Source organism: Dendrobates tinctorius, unplaced genomic scaffold (assembly GCF_039654945.1).
Source record: "Dendrobates tinctorius isolate UK_male_01 unplaced genomic scaffold, ASM3965494v1 ptg000040l, whole genome shotgun sequence".
Lineage (NCBI taxonomy): Eukaryota > Metazoa > Chordata > Amphibia > Anura > Dendrobatidae > Dendrobates > Dendrobates tinctorius.
Genome location: NW_027361708.1, coordinates 34,626,907 through 34,644,189, shown reverse-complemented (window position 1 = coordinate 34,644,189; position 17,283 = coordinate 34,626,907). Strand labels below are relative to the sequence as shown.

Here is a 17,283-nt window from a genome sequence, read left to right as displayed (position 1 = left end):
TGTATGTAAAATTGTCAAACTCTGTGTATTTGTATACGGACTGACACACGCTGTCTCTTTCTAGTTTTGACCGTTATCAAACAGCAGATGTACGAAACTGTTTGAAAAATGGACAGGACTCTAAGGTGTAGGTCTGGAAAAATGGAAAAACTACTCGGCTTTTTTTTCCAGAGTCACACACAGGTAGCTTCTATTTGTCCGTGCTAGAAGGCAGTACACAGTAGTGTGTGAGGAGCATACACCACTGTAAGTTGTGTGTATGTTAAATTGTCAAACTCCGTGTATTTGTATACGGACTGACACACGCTGTCTCTGTCTAGTTTTGACTGTAATCAAACAGCAGATATATGAAACTGTTTGAAAAACAGACAGGACTCTAAGGTGTTGGTCTGGAAAAATGGACAAACTCCTCGGCTTTTTCTTCCAGAGTCACACCCAGATAGCTTCTATTTGTCCATGATACCAGCCGGTACACGGTAGTGTGTGAGGAGAGTACACCGCTAGACGGTGTCTGTATGGAAAATTGTCAAGCTCCGGTATTTGTATACGGACTGACACACGCTGTCTCTGTCTAGTTTTGACCGTTATCAAACAGCAGATAAATGAAACTGTTTGAAAAACAGACTGGACTCTAAGGTGTTGGTCTGGAAAAATGGACAAACTCCTCAGCTTTTTCTTCCAGAGTCACACCCAGATAGCTTCTATTTGTCCGTGATACCAGCTGGTACACGGTAGTGTGTGAGGAGCGTACACCGCTAGACGGTGTGTGAAAAAAATGAACGCTCGGTAACTCACCAGGACAAAATAATAAAATTTGGAGTGCTTTGAAAAAAGCAGTTTGAACAGCAGTGTGCACACAGCAATGCAGCTAGCAGGTAGCCTTAAAAGGCAGCCTAATCACCACCAGCGCTGCTGCACACAACAAAAATCCTCCCCTTTCACTGCACACTAACTGTACAGTGAAAAGCGTTATCAGCAGAAGCAGTTTTTCTTCTTCTTCCCTGCCTAACACTCTCCCTGTTCAGAATCAGCAGCAGCACCTCTCCCTATTGTAAGATCGGCAGAAGTAAGATGGCAGTCGGCGTTCTCAGCCTTTTATACCCACTGTGACGCCACCCAAAGCCAGCCAATCACTTCAATGCCCTTCTCTAAGATGGTGCTGGCCGCTGCGCATGTCATCGCATTGGCCACAGTGTGCGTCCTCCATCATTGGGTGAGAAAAGGCGCTGAAAGCATCATTTGAAACGCGACTTTGGCGCGCTGATCGGCGACCTCATGGCCGACCTCACGCTAGGGTCGGGTTTCAATTGGCGAAACCCAACTTTGACGAAAGTCGGTAATTTTTGAATGTGACCAACCTGTTTCGCTCAACTCTAGTTATCATCATTTTCAAATCATTAGCATGTCTATTAATCATGTCGATTTTCATAACGCCATATTTTTTCCTTGTTGTTGTTGTAATTTCAATGTTAAGGAACAGTGATGAGCGAGTGTGCTCGTTACTCGAGTTTTCCGAGCATGCTCACGTGTCCTCAGAGTATTTTGGGCGTGCTCGGAGATTATGTTTCAGTTCTCGCAGCTGCGTGATTTGCATCTGCTAGCTAGCCTGAATACATGTGGGGATTCCCTAACAAATAGGCAATTTCTGCTTGTATTCAGGCTGTCTAGCAGCCGCAAATCATGCAGCTCCAGGGACTGAAGCATAATCTCTGAGCACGCCCAAAATACTCGGAGAAAAGCATAAAAAAAAATCCTTACTTTCCTTCCCTGCGCGCCCTTGCAGTATCTCGTTCCGGCCCCAGCAGCTCCAGTGGCCGAGCTCCACTCACCAGGGACATGTGATCGATCACTTGGCCGCAGGAGCTGCTGGCACCGGTAAAAGATGCTGCGAGAGCGTGCAGGGAAGGTAAGTAAGAGGGTTTTTTTTACAGCTGCTGGAAGCCGGCGACTGCAGCTGTAACTGTGCGCGCTATTAGCAACAGGAACAGTTACAGCTGCAGCTGCCGACTCCTGCCTCCTGTGACCTGCTGCTCTCCCTCCCCCGCCTGCTTCTGGGACAATGACTAGTGTATAAGCCGAGGGGGGTATTTTCAGCACAAAAAAAATGTGCTGAAAAACTCGGCGTATAAACGGTATATTAAAGTTACTTACAAAAATTTTGATGCATATTGAATATCCTGGCCAAATTTGAGAGAACTGTATAATTGTGAATTTTGCAGCAGATTTACTCTTCGTTGCTCTGAATATTAGCATGCTAGGCTAATTGTAACCAAATCCATCACCTCCATAATGTTTTATGATAATATTCAAAAATGCAACCTTATTTGTGCATATAGAATTGTAAAACATTTTTCTAAAAGCCAACGTAACATATTAATCACGTAATGGCATTATTTATACATGCGTTATAAAGGTATACAAAAACAAGATCAGTCACAATATGAAACCAGATACTAACCTAACAACAGAACAAGGTAAAAGCATTAACACTCTAGTATTTAACCCTTTACTGCCTCTTTACTAAAAACCTGTTGAAATATCAGTTTGGTTAAGGAAAACGTGATTTCCAGTGAAGATGAAAAATCTGTCATCTCTGACTCTCTGTTCCAAATAGTGAACTAAAAGTGAGTGATCAGATATGTGTGCAAGAAGGAAAGGGGGCGAGGGAAACAGGAGCTGTGAAAGTATCATTTTCTTTTTTAACATACTGTATATTTAAAAGGTTCTTATTTTTGCTTATAGTATTGATTTATGTAAAGTTTTTTTTTTAATAATTGAGGGTACATTTTAATTTTCCGTCTACCAAAAATTAAACTATATTTTTTGAAACCTGAGTACCTTTTGAAGGGTTGGCTTCATCTTAATTATTCCGGAGTACACCGCTTCCCTGACTCCTTGATTCCCGTTTTCCAAGGTGGAAAGGGTCCTCTCCTGATGATTAAGAATTGCACCCCTCTTGGATGGAGATATCAGAGGCAACTTTGTCACTACAGCATCAGAGGAGTGCAAGGACACATCAGATCAGTGCTTGCAAGCTCTATAGCAAAGAGCTTGTAAGTGCTGTGTTCTTTCCACCTTCTACCACTGATATACTGCAAAGGTGTTCAAAAGCCTTGTCAATCCGTTTACTCTGCTCTTGAGAACAGAAAGAATTTTTAATAACAGGTAAATTCCAAGGTATTTTGTTTTGCAAGCACTTTGCAATTTGACATGTTTAAGAAGATGTCACAACCCCTTAGAGCACATTAAGAAATAATGAACATACTATGATTTAATATTCCAGCATGAATGGACTTTAAAGGGCTTGCCCAGTCTGAATTGAGAAGTCTGCAGTCACTCTGTGTGTCTGCAGACTTCTGAATCTCCCCAATGCACGCACTGTGTGCTGCGAGGATTCGCTGCCGGTTTCTAAGCTGAAACCAGTGGGTACGGATCTATTATGCATGCTCCTGGCCAGAACCCATCAAGTGGACACGGCCTCACTCCATGCACTAGTATTGAGCAAAACCGCGCCCACAAGACGACTGCACACACTGGACAGCCGCGTCCCTAAATGGGGCTTGACCCTGCTTAATGCAAGTGTATGGAGCGAGGCTGTGCCTAATAGACTGCTTCCGCCAGGGAGTGTGCATAATGCATACGTCACCACCGGTCTTGGGTCCGAAACCAGTGAATCATTACAAAGCACAGTGTGTGCGCTGGGGGGATTCAGAAGACTGCAGCCACACAGAGTGACTGCAGTCTTATCAATTTAGACCATACAACCTCTTTGTTTGCTGAGATATACATCATAATGATGATGAAGCTGTAAATTTTGTAAAATTCTTAATATACGAAAAATTGATTGTATGCGAAGACGCTCGGCACTGTGCGCATACTAATTCACGCTACAGGTCTTACATACAAATTTGCACTGCATATATGCATTAGGAATCATTTTTGAATGGGTAAGGAATTTAGTTTATCAATTATGGTCAATCGCAACTACTGTTTAAAGAAATTCTAAACAGGTTCTTTAAAAATCAGTATGCAGTGGTGTAAGATGTCCACTCTGTCATGGCCTCAACACGTCTTACTTCGTCTTGCCCAACATTATCCGAGAAGCACAATACCTTTGTTTGTAGAAACAGCTGTACATCAGCATTGAGATGCCGTGAGGGAGAGCAAACGCTACAGAGCGATTATGCTCTTGTGCACAAATCTGGAGACACGGGCATGCAGTACAATTTGTTCAGGAAACAATATCAATGTTTGACATGTCATAAGGATTGATGGAGCATAAATTTACATGGAAGAATGCATTTTTAAAGATCTCACCAAGCCCTAGAGAGGCTGCGGCAACTGTAATAGTTTCAGCATTTATCATTCTTTAAAACCCTACTGAGTAACTGAAGAATGTATATCACATTAGTTGCAATCCCTATTGTATTGGCAGAAAAGAAGCGTTAAGAATGTTTCCATGCATTATAATCTATAACTGTTCAAAAGGCGATATAAATATGTATCTGAGTTCACGTCCTCTTGGAATATTACTTTAACGCTTAATATTTTTAGATGCAGACAAAATTTTGTACCAGGAAATATGTTTATGTTGCTTCCACTTGCATGTGTAAAGCAGCAAAATTACGAGTCAGAGAGCCCAGTAAAAAAGGAGGCATTCTAAGGAATGTCTCATGATTTTGACCTTTTTAATTTATTAACATGGAACCTAATTGATTAAAATGGTTATCTAACTATAGAGAAGTCTGAAAACAGTTTAAAGTGAACCTGTCAGCAGGATTGTGCACAGTAACCTGCAGACATTGTCAGGTTGACGCCATTATACTGATTAAAATGATACCTGGGTTGATGAAATCCATCTTGTGGTTGTTGTTTAATCTTTATTTTCAGTTTTGAATTAATGAGATTCTCGTGCTTTGGGGCGGCATGTGTGGGGGGGGTCTTCATGTGGTGCTCTGATTAGGTCTTCATGTGTATGACTTCTGACAGGTCACCGATCCCTCAGTGACCTGTCCCCTAGTTTACAAAAAAAACCCTTCTGCAGAAGCCATACTCATGAATACCTAAGCAGAGCACCACATGAAGACCCCCCCCCCACAGGCTGCCATGGAGCACAGGCATATCATTAACTCAAAACTGAAAATAGAGATTACACAACAATCACAAGATGGATTTCATCAACCAAGGTATCATTTTATTAAGCATAATGGCAACGACCTGACACTGTCTGTAGGTTACTGTGCACAATCCTGCTGACAGGTTCCCTTTAAAATGTTACAAAATGAACAAACTTGTTTTCACCTTACCGATCACTTTCGCTACAGTTTCAATACTACTAGCCCCGTGACAGCCTCTGTACTTTCTTGCAGCTGATCAAAAGGTATCTACTAGGTATTTGACTGCAACAACTAGTATAATATAAGATGTCATCAACTGATCTGGAACAGGCAGAATAAGGGTATGTTCACACGCTGCGGATTGCTCTGCGGATTTGGCCGCGTGGATTTTGTAAAATCCGCAGGTAAATCTGCAGGTCAAAAGACCTGCGGTTTTACATGCGGATTGGCCTATGGTTTTGCCCTGTGGTTTTTCATCTCCACAATGGAGGAGATGGCAAACCGCAGCAGAATCCGCAGAAAGAATTGTCATGTCAATTCTTTCTGCGGTTTTGAAACCGCAGGAAAACCGCGCGGAAAAATCCGCACCGTCTGCACAGCGGTTTTTAATATCCATAGGATATTATGGTACTGTACACTGCAGCAAAAACTGCTGCGGATCAGCAGCGGCCAAATCCGCTGCGGAACCGCAGAAGAATCCGCAGCATGTGCACATACCCTTAGAATGGCAAGTGGCAAGAAAAGAGTATGCCCCATTCATATGAATAACTACAGATGAGTGGATCGACCGAGTGAGGATAAAATTAAAGTTGAATTTCCTGAAATTCGAGGCTCTATGGAAATTCTAAAACTGTGATTTGCGAGGATTGACAAAAAAATGCACCATTTCTCACATTGCTGAAGACTTACTGATCATGCTTTTGGCATCAGTCACAGCTCCTTGAGAATCCCCATAATGGCCCACTGAAATCAGATCACCTGGTCTAGTACAGCCAATCAGAGGGCTATCATAGCCAGTATAAATTATAGGGGCCAAGTAACACATTGTGTGCCTTACTGTGTAGGGATAAGAGCTCAGAGTGCACACGATAGGGAAAGAAAAAGATACAATGCGATTGTGGTGTTTTACTTCAGTGGATTAAAAATGGAAATCTCATTCTGTGAATGATAATCCAAAGATTCAAGTGATTTATTGGGAACTGCTGTAGCTGTGTGGATGGACAGGACTGTAGCTGTGACCTGAATTACTGTTATATTCATGTCCAGTCCTTCCCCTAGAGAAAAATGTACTGTTCTCTTCTGCATACCTGCATCTCCAGGATTAGCTTCCTCTGGGCACTTCCCAGGTAATAATGGTCCCTGTTCCAGGTGACCACCAGCAATGGAGACACAGTATGAGTCAACTTTAACACTTTTCTTATTGAGTATTTTACACATTACATCTACAGTTGGTACATTGTGACATTTGCTTGTTTCCTCATCTTTCCCTTTCTGGTTGTTACTTCTGTGCAGTACACGCCTGGACCGAACCATCCTAGACTGCTCCCCAGTTCCTTCCTGGCCTAACCTCGCCATGATGACAATTCCTTGTGCCTGTTTCGTCCCAGACTCGAAATCATCAGCCACAAGGTTTGGTTGCCTCTGGTAAATCATCTGACCCGTCTGTACTGAACTCGTCGAAGTCCCAGCTTCCTTAACTTCATCTGTCCAGCAGACTCCTGCCCTAAAAGCATGGGCCCAGGCGACAAGTCACTACATCTTCCCGTTTCTGTACTGGCCCACTGCTGTGACAATGTAGCAGTACCGCAGGTGTTAATCATAAGCATTCTAACTTAGCACTATATACACAATAACATAGGAGGGGCAATCTGAGGAAGGGAAGCAAGAAAGACATCATATCTCACTCCCCTACACTGTAACTCAATGTGACTGAATTAATAGATCTGTGATATTATATTCTGCAATTTTTTTCACACAGTGAATGCAAGGAGGGTCTGTATTAAAACCATCAATGCTAATTGAGCAAATAAAACTAGATTGTGAATTCAAAGCTTGTGTGTCACTGAAAGCATAATTCCTGTATTATGAGACACACAAGGCAAGATATATTTTTTTAACAGGAAATCTCCATAATCCTGGAACTTAAACATAATTGTTACCTACCAAAGTGTGCACAATGGTTAAAATATATACTATATCTTTTAGCACTCTTCATTCCTGTAATAGTTTTATATTAGTTGCATACACATGCTACCTGAATACAGCGGCCTCTTGTCGGTGTTTACATTTTTGGACATAATTCTGCCTAGATTTTCAAATGCATCTTAATTTCTAAAGGCCCACTGTGAACTGTGATTACACCAGGAGAGCACTAGTACCCTGTGGTGTTTGCCTGATGCAGTTGAGCAGGTGCTGCGAGTGCCCGGGAGTCTGTGTGTGCTGGGGGGTGGGGCCTAGTGTCAGCTGCCTAGGTGTTGTAAGAGAAGCTTCCAGAAGAGAAGAGAGACTGCCCTGAGAGACACTGTGTGTGTGGCGCAGCTTGTGAGAAGCAAAGAGGTCGAACGCTGTAAGAGACTGTGTACTGCAACCCTTCATCTTGGGAGCCTGAGACCTTGCTGTGGAACAAAGACTGAGTGTCCCTGAGAGCTGTGTGACTGTGGAGCTCAGTGGAGTCTCTGTTGTGATGAGCTGAGAAGCAATATTGGACAGACATTTTATACAGAAACAGGCATATTGCTTCTAGGAAAATTCACGAGGACTACAGGAGGAGAGAAAGCATCTTGAGGCTGCAGAACTATAAGTCCCCGACATTTGGGTTTGGCACCGGCCGACAAGACAAGGAACCTTGTGTGGCTGCAACTGATTGGTGCCGAAGATTTGGGACTGGCTGCAGCTGATGTAATCTATATGCCTGAGAGGAGGCTTACCTCAGGTTAAAGGTACCATAGTCATAGATACCTGGGTATCCCTAGTTGAAGTGTTTAAGGACCTTTGTATTATATTTATATTTATTGCTATTGTAGGTTTGTATAGGTTATACTCAGTTTGCCATTCCAGGGGGTCCCTTGATATCACTACATTCGATTTTCACTTGTTCTCTGAGTACCTGAATTGACTTTTCTGATAGGTAAATCTATTTCAAATCCCTGTGTAATGCACTCTTCAGGTAACCTTGGATTGGCATAGTGATTTCAGCTCCGACTGAGTGAGTGTACTAGAAAAGGGTTTTCAATCTGTTTCTTCCATATACTAAGTTCTACTTTATCTGCTGTTTGAGTAAAGACTCTTTTGGGATTTCTGCCTCAGTCTCAGTTTGTGACTCATTGGATCTTATTCGGACCTCCGGTCATTACAAATATAAAAGGTCTCTTTATTTTTTGAATGTCTGTTTTAATTGTCTACTCTGATTACCGTATCCTTCACGACCATACTGCTCACTGTTGCCTCATGTTCATTTCCAGTCATAAATCTATTTGTAGCAACTTCATAGACTAGCATTTTCAGTTCATTAAATTATGTGCCTAGAATTTCTTGGCTAGTAAAGATTGCCAGGGAAATGGAAGTGTTCTGCGCTAACTGGAGGGATGGCATCCACAATCAGATATAATGTGCTGATTTATTGTCAAGGGGTTCCTAAGTCACACTGACTCCTTTTTCAGGATACTCCCTACATAAGATCTCATGCATTTGTCCCTGGGCTCCAAAGTGCACTGCACTTTAGGTACCTGTAGCAGCAACTATGGTTAGGGGAAATATATGAGTTTCACAGAACACCAGTGACTATTTTCAGAAGCAGTGATGCACCACCACATCTTGGACAGTTGGTGACCCCTCGGTTACTGCAAGCTACCTTGGTTGTCACTGGCAAGTGGCGGTGTCACAGGTATGTCAGATGCAACAATCGCTCTGCATTTGGCTGCAGAAGGTCTCTGTGTTTGGCATTGCAGCCACCTTCTTAATCCTTCTGACTTTTGGACCCAGTGACAACCTCCTTCCAGCTCTAATTGACACACCTGGACCTATAGATTTGAGTGTTTATAGACTCTCAGTCTGCTTCACGGAGCCACCGGTGCTATTCACATTTTTCCTTATGAAGGCTTGGAGCTAGCTATAGCAGTCGGCTTACTTCCTCTCTGGTGTTCTTGGAGGACGTTTAGTGTTACCTCTATGGAGTCTGCTCAAGTTAAGTTTCTCCTCCCTTATTTGTCTCCCTTCTGGTCTTCAGTGTACAGTGGGGACTATCCAGTGCTCATCCTCCCCTTCCCTATTCAGGGCCTAGCTCTAGGGATATACAGAGCTTAGGTTTCCTGCTCAGCGATTGGTGTGGAACCAATATAGGGATGATAGGGTAGGAAGGGTGCTATTAGATCTGCCTATTGCTCTCCACTCTCCCATTCCCGAGCACTTGGGCTTCCTTCTCCTCATCCCTTCATTTTGCATTGAGTCTTCCCACACAGTGTGTGACAGGCAGTTATCTTTTTATTCCTACAGCTCCTAAAAGCACTTGTTCAAGTGACATGACCTCATCCCCTACAGTCACAGAGCACGCATCGTTGAGTCCACACGCTGCCCACTTTATTTTTGCTCCCTTCACTCATGCAAAGTAAAGTGCTGCCAACAGTTTACAGCTTGAAAATTGTGGAAAAAAGGCATATGGCAGATACATTTTTGCGGTGCGTAAAGCGTCAACTCCCCATGAGCTGCAACTCGGAATTGTCATTAACAACAATAACTGTAACATTCTGGCTGTCTTATGGTCAGGCAACCTCAAGCTTCATGCTCCAGGTCCTGAATTTAATAGTGCAACAGGTTTTTACAAGATTAGTTGCTTGAGGAAAGTGGTTGCTATGGCCAGAAAAGCATTAGCCATTTCAATAGATTTTATGTGGCAAAACACAAATTCCTGGCTTTACAAAATAACAAAACTGAGCCATCTGGTTTACGATGCTGCAAACCTCTGGAATTAAACTCTGTAGATGTCTCCATATTTCAGAGTTTATATATACATGGTAAAGTGATGATGGACTTCATAATGAAGCAGTTAACCTGATGCGTGGGTTATTTTGAGATCATGTGACATTAACAGCTAATGAGGGAGGTGAGTTGCCAACTGATGCCTTTTGAGGAGATGACAAAATTTGTCAGTAGGGACACGTGTGTAATCAGTTATGTAATCCCACTAATATTTTTCCTGGAAAAAACACTTACTAGCATGTAAGAGAGAATAAAGGAGGAACACTAATTTGCACATGTTTAAAGTCACCCTGTGCTTGTTGGGGACCCTTAAGGACAATGTCACAAGATGCAAGATTTGTAGGAGGAAGAGGAGGAAGATGATCATCATCAGATAGATGTGGAAGCATAGACTTGGCATGGACAGGGGACGAGGTAGACAGGGTGCCAACAGAGGACTGTATAACTCATGCAATAATCGCATTGCAGTGCACGGCCTGGCCCGTCACCTATACTGACCTGAGCATGACAGCATGATGTATTCTCCTGCAGCTGTTAAGCTCACTTTAGAAGAGCAGACAGCCCGTACAAAGATTGTGTGGCGATCCTCGCACAAGTTATGTGGCCATCTGTCTGTGCCCTTAGAATGAAAATGATGATGAGAATGATGATGGTCATGAAAACCACCTGTTTCAATGGGGTGATAAAAATGAAATAACTAGGCCATTGGTTGTGCTAGTGAACATGGCAAGCTATATGCTGCAATGCTTGTGGGAGGACAGGCATATTGTTAACAAGAAGCAAAGTGACGAGTAATCAATAGTTACACATTTAGATCCTAGCTATGAAACCAAAATGGGGAAATTTTTTACAACTTACAAAAGGTATTCCAAATAAGCTTATTACCTAGATAAGCTCTGTAATGTGCTCTTTGAAGCTTTTGCTGAATTAATGCCTGCTGTTTGTATGACTGACTAACATTAGGACTACAACAAGTAGCAGAGGCAGCTGCAGCAACACCTACTTTATTTGCTGTGATGGTCAGTAGATTTATTCTTGCCTTTGGGACAAACTGGTACAAAGAACAGACGTACTCGCTGCACAGCTAGGTAGAGTTGTCCAATTTGGGCACCCAAAAGTTAAATGGGTCAGACCCATCAGTTAGTACATGGAGACGTGTGGACAGGTACTCTTCCACAATGTTGTTGTAAAGCTGCCTCCTGCTAATTTGGACCATATCAGATGATGGTGCCAGATGTTGTGGCGTGCTGAGAAAGGTTTGCCACATTTCGTCCATGATAACCCTTTCTTCTGAGGTTGTGGCGGTGCCCCAGCTACATTGGGGACTTCCTCCTTGTTCTTCCAGTGAGCCCTTGCTGTCAGAAGGGAGTTCCATCAGCAGTGCGTCTACCAGCGTGTGCTTGTACAGTATTCACACATTTTGTGATCCAACTCCAGTGACAGAAGTAATAATAGTATGTTGTTCTTGTAGTGGGGATCCAGCAGCATAGCCACCCAGTAATGAGTAGTGGTAACAATTTGGGCAATTTGCTGTTTTTTGCGCAAGCACAGTAGCATGTATTTACTCATGAGTGCCAGGCTGCCCGGAGGCAACGACAAGCTGTCACGAGCAGGTCACATCCGCTTGTGAGAGCTGGGGCTAGAAAGTCACTACATATTGTATCGCAGATCTTCCATTTTGCCCAGGTGTTTGTGTCTAATATTAAATTGATTCAGTTTCCTTCGGTGCTGGAGAGTTTAAGGACCCTTTCTATGCTGGGTAGAAACTTGCAGTTCCATCTCACAGCTGTTCCTGACCTGGTCATTTCCTCTCCCCATGAAATCTGGTCAGATCTTCTCTTCCTTGCCAGTGAAAGCTTTGATTCCTAGCTCCTTGGAGATGCTGTGCAGAACTGGACATCGTTGTTGCTACTGGAGATTGTTGAATGCTGTTTTGGGGTCTATGCTTTCCTCATTGTCCTATTTCCATTTGGTTGGTACATTCATATCCCTCCCTAGATAAACTCTTTACCTTTGGTAAGTGTTTTTGTTGGTTTGTTGCTTTCTGTTATCCCTATCTGTCCAATGTGTTAATACACTAGCATTTCTGTCCCAATGGTTCTGGGGGAGGGGGAGAGGACAGTTTAGTAAGTATAGTATAGTTATGCCGGTGGCCAGTGCAGTCACCAGATCTCAACCCCATTGAGCTGTTGTTGGAGCAGCTTGACCAAATGGTATGCAAAAAGTGCCCATCAAGCCAAACCACCTTGTGGGAGGGCCTTCTGGAAGCATGGGGTCAATTTTCTCCAGATTATCTCAGCAAATTAACTGCCAAAGGTCTGCAATGCTGGAATTGCTGCAAAGGGAGCATTCTTTGACGAAAGCAAAGTTTGAATCAGAAAATTATTTCAAATAAAAAATCTTTTTTTCGAACCTTGTCATTGTCTGGACTAGACTTTAAATTCATTTGGGAACTCATCTGATTAATAAAAGTATAAGTTTTCATGCAAAACACAAAATTGTCTGGGTGACCCTAAACTTTTGAACGGTACTGTATGTTTGAGTCACAGTGTTGGCTGTTTGACAGCTGCAATACAGACAGGGATTACCTAAGAAACATGCAATGCCTGAATGCGTTGCAACTGTCGAATAGTAGTGAATCAGCCGTGGGGACTCGAACATAGTATTAGAGCTCGCCGAAGATGCTCTATTAGCATTCAAGCATGCTCAGATAACTCCTTTTCCAATGCACTGTCGCTCAATACTAGTAGGGATCCATACGACCTAGGCATCTTGAAAAACAACATAATGACACATTTAGGATCCTTGAAGTCAAAGTTTAGTATAACAATAAGCTGGGACTACTTCCAAAACGCTGAGCAAAAGAAACTCCTGCACCTGTAAAATGAAAACTCTGTGGACTCGTTATGAGGTTAAACAATATAGCTTGCCTAATGCATGGTCCTATAACAGCTTTAAGTGGCAGGGCTTTGAAGAGATCTATGCAATATTTATCACTAACATTCAAGAAAAGAAACAATCTTGGATGCCAATAAGGGGATAATATAAAGACTGTTTCCTTTTTGGAAGATTTGATGTCTTCGTCTGCCTCTTACCATAGTGCTTTATTTATGAGCCTATCAGTTTCAGCTTAGTTACAGAATTGGTCTCAAATTCCATTACCACCCAACTAATGGAACATTTACAACCTCAAACAATTACGGAAGTGTCAAGATCATGTGGCTGCTGATGCGTTTAGCTGCGTATATTAGAAGTGCTAACACCTCTTTATAATGTATGCAATAAAGATTTAATGGCTGGCAGGTTTGGTTCCTTTAGCATTAGATTAAACATATTTTAATATGCCGTGCCTCTCGCTCCAGAATAACATTTCTTTCAATTAGAAACTCAAACATTTTTAAGGAGGAAAGAGGGAAGCAAAAATATACACTTCAGTACCTAGCTTAGTATTCCTGTGTCCTTAACGGCCTTCTTTGGTTCATTAAATTGGTAAAAATAATATTTCTCAGGAACACGGACCATATGATCTGTAAGTAATATATTGCATGATATGTATATAAGTACATAACCTTGGCTGTAGCTGGTTACTGCTAATCCGAAGTACATTTACATTAGACGATAACACTTTGAAGGAATAAAATCTGATAAAAAAATGTAGGAATAGTTTTCTTACAGAAAAAAAGAAGTAATGAAGAAGTTTTGAATGATCTACAGTAAACTGCTTTATTTAAGGTAAGAACAGCTTCAGACTGCCACTAAAGGAGATAAGGAGACTGTGCTCAGTCTATTCAGATCCATATTTTTCTTCATGCGGTAATAGCATTTTGTGCTTTTTGTGATAATGATCGGTAGCACAATGGTTAGTAATAACATCGATACTTTTCAGCATTACAGCCCTAAATACAAGCCCAACAATATTGTGAACCTATTTATACACACTACGGCCCCAAATCATCAAATGAATTATGCTAGATGGGATTGTCACACCAACGTTGGTCTAATTCATGACCAGGGTTACCCACCATTCACAAATTCCTGGACAGGTCATAAAAATAGGGCACTTTTTTCCCTGTTCATAAAAAAATGTGATATGTCTGTGTTTTTCTTTGAAGCTGGAAAGACTTGTACAGATTTTCATGACTGTATTTATTACCCTTTTACAGCTCACAGGGAATCCAGCTAATGCCTTACTATAAGATTTATGGTCTGTAGACAACTATCACTTATAATCTTAATGATTTACTATGGTCATCGAATATGTCCGTATAAACGTTGATTGGGAAATTGGGAATTTTTGATTAGTCGATCAGAAAAATTAAAAAATAAAGTTGACACCGCTGTTCATGACAATCTGTGGCATACCTTACACCAGGGCCTCTGTGTCATTATTGTGAAGTCTTTGGCCCACGTTTATCAAAATGGTCATCAGACAAACCAAATTTATTAAGTTGTGTCCCCTTCTTAATGAATCTGGCACATCTGACAAGTGATGTGTGCATCGTGTGCCTCACCACAAATCTAATAACAGTGAGTGACTGGAGTAAGATTTCTGACATAGGATGCACCACAGCTCACCATGAATTAGACAAGCTGTTGTGTCAAGTCCCGGTCCCGCTCATTTCTGCCCATTTTGGCGAAACTGGCATGAAATCTCCAAAAGTCACAACATTTTTGCACAACTTCAAGTTTTGCAAAAATTTTTGCCACTCATCAAAGTGTTTTATTCCAGATTTCTGGGGAAAACACTTTGATGAATTGGGGCCTTTATGTTATTTCTGTGCCCTCACAAGTTCCTCATAAGTTTCTACTAGATGGTTTAATTTAAAACGGGCCTTATTACACAAAGAATACTCTTTGTAACATCAATTGGAACGTGGGGCCAAATGATAAATTTTTTCATAGTAAAATTTACTTGTGATTCTTTCCTCATTCTATGACCTGGAATGCAAAATGAGTTATTGTTGAAGGCAACAATGAGAATACAGGCAAAATAAAGAGGAAGGCTTTCAGTTCAGTCCGGGCAACCCACTGGGCAATGGCAAGCACAATGGATACAGAAAAGAAAAGAAAGTTTCAACACCTATTGTCCCGGTAGGTAGGAGCTCATGATGGGGAACCAGACACTCCCCAAAGTGGATAGCAAGTTACAGAGCATGAGAATTGGGGACAGATCTTGACATATTAGTCTGGATTGTGCGCCAAAAGCAGATATAACTTGTCATGGGGGATGATTTAAAAGAGACTTTATTTTCCAACAGGTTTTGTGTAACATGACAAGTAGGCTTTCAATTAGGGTTTGCTCACACTTGCACATCAATCAGATGAGTGCAATCCGATAGAAAACCAAAGATATACAATGAGGCAGTGCAGATCTATTCTTTCTCAGCTTTAATCAACATGATTTCACTCTGAAAATGGAAGCTGTGAGAAAAAAATTGCATGCCTTACGGATCATCAGTATGGCAACCAATTTTTATGAATACATTACGATTCTATAGCATAGGAAACTGTAAATGGTCCTGTAAAAAGATTAATAGCAATTACCAATGATCTGGCATTTCAAAGCAACAGAACTTTACTGTTATTACTAGGGCAAGCTACATCTAGCAATACACTTTCACTGCTGCAGTTCCTGCAGAGGAAATGTAGTATGACATGCTAGCTATGGAAATGGATGGACCACAGTCTGCCAGAATAGGAGTCGCTCTTAAGGTACTGTCACACTTAGAGATGCACCAGCGATCCCGACCAGCGATATGACGCGGTCAGGATCGCTGGTGCATCGCTAAGTGGTCGCTAGTGAGCTGCCACACAGGCAGATCTCACCAACGACATCGCAGAGGACGGGGGTCGCTACTTACCTGTCACACTAGGCGATCCTGACGTCCTCCCGCCCGGCTCCACGCTCGTCGCTCGTCTCTCCACAGGAAGCGCCGCAGGAAGCTGACGATGAGAAACAGTCCAGGACGTTCTCGCGCAATCAGCGATAACCAGCGGGGGAGCGGGTCGTAGGTAAGTATTACACACAGCGATATCGCTAGCAATATCGCTATAACGTCACAAGTTATTGCGATATTGGTAGCGATATCGCTTAGTGTGACAGTACCTTTACTCGCTCTTACCTAGGCTCTTCTTACTTGCTCACAGAGGGGTTTCCAAACTGCCTGATTAACAGCTAAATGGCTTTAAGTTCGAGTCACAGCACTCAGAAATATAATGATCAGCAAGACGTTGTGTATTATAGCCATAAAGTCATTCCTTACAAGGAATAATACGAGCATTCTGCTAATAAGCAACATTAATATATTACAGGAAAACTGCAATTATAAATCACACTCTTTATTACCGAAACTATTGTGAGAAATATTAAATTTTATTGAACTCTATTGTTTTATTCTAGATCACAGAAAAAATGCTTTAACTACCTATGATAATCCACAAACATCAAAAATTCACCAACTTTTTAGTTAAAAATGAGCATGGAAGAGAAGCTTCCAATGAGATGTCAACTCTCATTGTCACATATTCCTTTGAGAATGTTGAAGGCGAAATGCGTGTTGGGATAGTGCTGGCAGAGACCCACCAAGTCTCCTCTCTTCCACCTTCCCTATGGGTAAGCATTACAACCTATAAACCGGTATCTTGTTTCATCATATGTCCATTGGGCCTTTATTATATATGGTGACTTGGTGTATAGGTTCAGTACATATGTTATACTGCTTGATATTTTGGATTGGTCTGGTGGATCTGTCTGTAAATCCTCCTTATTTTGACATGTTGCTACACTGATAAATATGTTTAATGATTTTTTTCTAATAAATATTCTTGTTTTAATTTCACTGGTGTTTTATGGTTACTCCAGTTTCTTCTTTGCTATGTGTATGTTGGCTCAGTGGTTAGCACTGTTTCTTTGTCCTGGGTTAAAATCCCACTGATTATATCATCTGCAAGGAGTTTGTATGTTCTCCTCAAGTTTGTATGGGTTTCCTCCTGGTGTTCCGGTTGCCTCCCACAATCTTAAGACATACAGATAAGGAATGTAGAGCCTCAATGGGGACCGAGACGATAATGGTTGTAAAGTGCTGTGACGTACGATGGCGCTATATTATAAGCCTAATAAATATTAATAAACTCTAAAATCAGAAAAGAAGACAAAAATTCACATCTAGGTCGTTTTCATTTTACTTATTTC

The 17,283-nt window shown here is 41.8% G+C and overlaps 1 protein-coding gene and 1 long non-coding RNA gene across 3 annotated transcripts in view; one reads left to right on the top strand and one right to left on the bottom strand.

Annotated features, from left to right (window-relative positions):
• CDH23 (cadherin related 23) overlaps positions 1–17,283 on the bottom strand; it is a 1,761,581-nt gene that overhangs the window by 748,050 nt on the left and 996,248 nt on the right. The gene's annotated exons all lie outside the window — the stretch shown is intronic.
• The window catches only part of LOC141088721 (uncharacterized), a 400,341-nt gene that overhangs the window by 371,284 nt on the left and 11,774 nt on the right, over positions 1–17,283 (top strand). The window contains exon 2 of the long non-coding RNA XR_012232034.1: positions 16,492–16,704. This is a non-coding gene — a long non-coding RNA (uncharacterized lncRNA). The remainder of the gene's footprint in view (positions 1–16,491; positions 16,705–17,283) is intronic.